Source organism: Staurois parvus, unplaced genomic scaffold, assembly GCF_062004578.1.
Source record: "Staurois parvus isolate SC_StPar_1 unplaced genomic scaffold, SC_StPar_1.0 ptg000879l, whole genome shotgun sequence".
NCBI classification, from domain to species: domain Eukaryota; kingdom Metazoa; phylum Chordata; class Amphibia; order Anura; family Ranidae; genus Staurois; species Staurois parvus.
Window position 1 is genome coordinate 2,857,289 of NW_028318675.1, and position 2,360 is coordinate 2,859,648.

Below are 2,360 nucleotides of genomic sequence, written 5' to 3' on the forward strand. Positions count from 1 at the left end.
TAAATTGTTGTGCACATAGACTGCTTTGATCCACAATCAATGCATACAGATATTCCATGAAAAACAGCTCCAAATATTAAGGAGGTATGTGAAAGACCAGGATGTACTAGACCGCTGGTACTCGACAGTTCACCAAAAGGTAGCGTGGCACTAGTACTGGCACTCTGCTGCATATGAGAGTCATCAAAATTTACCGGCAAGTGCTAGCAGAGATCAGGCCTGATTCTGCGATCACTGCAGTTTTGTGTACAATGTATCAAGTGACAGTGACCTACTGACACTGTGCTTGCTGGGGGAGAAGGGGGGATAAGCGTATGGGCTAAACACAGGTGTTGGCAGGTGCCGGGGCTGATCCCGCTAACGCTGAGTTTTTGGGGACACTATATTAATGTGAACGCTGGTATAGTGCTGACCTGATCAAAGATATTGACCCGTTCAGACACCATACTAGCAATGGAGGATTATTGTGGATGAGCGTGCTCAAGGCAATCAAGGGGTTAATTGTGATGAATGGTGTACTGACGGTCAATCTGATGCTATCTTGGAGGGGTGTGAAAACCACAGGAGCGCAAATCATGTATATATATGTGATTTTGCGCACCCATGCCGCCCTGTAGCAGTATTACTGCTATAGGGTGGTCAGGAATCGGTTACAGAAGAGGTTTGTGTTACGGCGCTGCGTTACTGTAACGGACAATTGCGCGGTCATGCCACACTGCACCCAAATTAAATTTATATCCTTTTTTTCCCACAAATTGAGCTTTCTTTCGGTGGTATTTGATCGCCTGTGCGTTTTTTATTTTTTGCGCTATAAAAAAAAAAGGTTGACAATTTTGAGAAGAAAAAAACTTTATTTTGGACTTTTGCTATAAAACATGTCCAGTAAAAAAAATTTAAAATACAGTTTCGTCATAAATTTCTGCCAAGATGCATTCTGCGACATGTCTCTGCTAAAAAAAAAAACAATGCGTGTAGATTAATTTTTTTTTTTTTTTTTTTAAGTCCGCAAACGTGCAACTATAACGAAAAAACCCGTAAGTGTTCACAAAAAATGTGCAAGTGCAAAACACCACACGAAAAAGTGCACTTAGGGGTGTGTTTGTCCTACCCCCGGAAGGGTTGGACCGTTCACCCGATCCCCCGGGGCACGAAGCTCCTGACAGGGACAAGGTTCCCATTTGGTCCTCCTGGCCAAAAGGCCTGGTGGACCACCGTTCCTTATGCCCAGCCGAAGCCGGACATCCAGTACTAGGCAAGGGGGTTCTCCCGAAGAGAAAACCCCCTAGGGATCAGGGGAGGAAGGAACCGTAGGGCCACACATCCTCCCCCTAGACTTCAGGTAAGGCCCGAGGACCCACACCCTCCATCCGTGAAAAACACACACATAAGAACAGAAAAAGTGACAAAACGTGGGAGTGGTTAAATAAATAAATAAAAAATAAAAAAGTGGTACCGTGCCTAATAGTGCACAGACCAGGCCCTGAGGCCCGTAGCAAAAATTGCCCCGGACTTAGCCAAAAGACCTGGTCCTTAGGGCGCTGTGCAAAAAGAAGTGAAAAACAGTGGCCATGTGTCATCTTCACACCGTGGGGTCCCACACCCAAGTGTTACTAGTGACACCCCTGAGAGCGTCTTCCCCAGGGGGCACTGAGTTTGCGGACTTTTTGCGTCCCCAGCCCCAGGCCAGACCAAGGTAGATCCGTCCAAATCAGGAGGTACTGGGTCTTTCCAGATTTCCCAGAGGAATTACTCCCAAGGTCCCAGAGCGTATCGTGGCGCCCCCTGGTTTCTGTCCCTCCGGTCCAGCCTTCCGGACCCCCTTCATACCAGTGAGGGTACTATACAACAACCATCCCCGCAAAGCTAGAATGGTCGGGAGCACCCCCACTGGACACTGATAAGAACAGATACTACACTTGATCTTAGCCAAAAGGCTGAGAAGCGATTGGTTTACATGAAAGTTATAGCGTTTACAAATGGCGGGAAAGATACCGGGATTTTTAATTTTTATTTATACTAATAATTGTATGCGATCAGCGACTTATGGCAGGACTGCGGCGGGCATTCTGACACTGGGGGGGAACTGACTTGGGGTCACTGACATCCCCAGTGACACCAATACAGTGATCAGTGCAAAATAAAAAATACTGACACTGTACTAATGGCACTGGGGAGGAAGGGGTTAACATTTTTATTCAATGACAAGGTTAACTGTGTGAGGGGAGTGTTTTACTAGAGGGCGGGGGTGTGTGCTGCAGTGAGACATGCTGATCCGGACAGATAAACTCTTCTCTCCCGATCAGCGTATCAGGAGCTGACAGGGAACTGACAAAGAGTAGAGCTGTGTGTAAACAATGCAG

The 2,360-nt window shown here is 46.8% G+C and overlaps 1 pseudogene; it reads right to left on the bottom strand.

The window, feature by feature from the left end:
* Nucleotides 1–1,830: 1,830 nt before the first annotated feature.
* On the bottom strand, nt 1,831–1,946 carry LOC149443055 (U2 spliceosomal RNA; annotated as a pseudogene).
* Between the last annotated feature and the right edge of the window lie 414 nt (nt 1,947–2,360).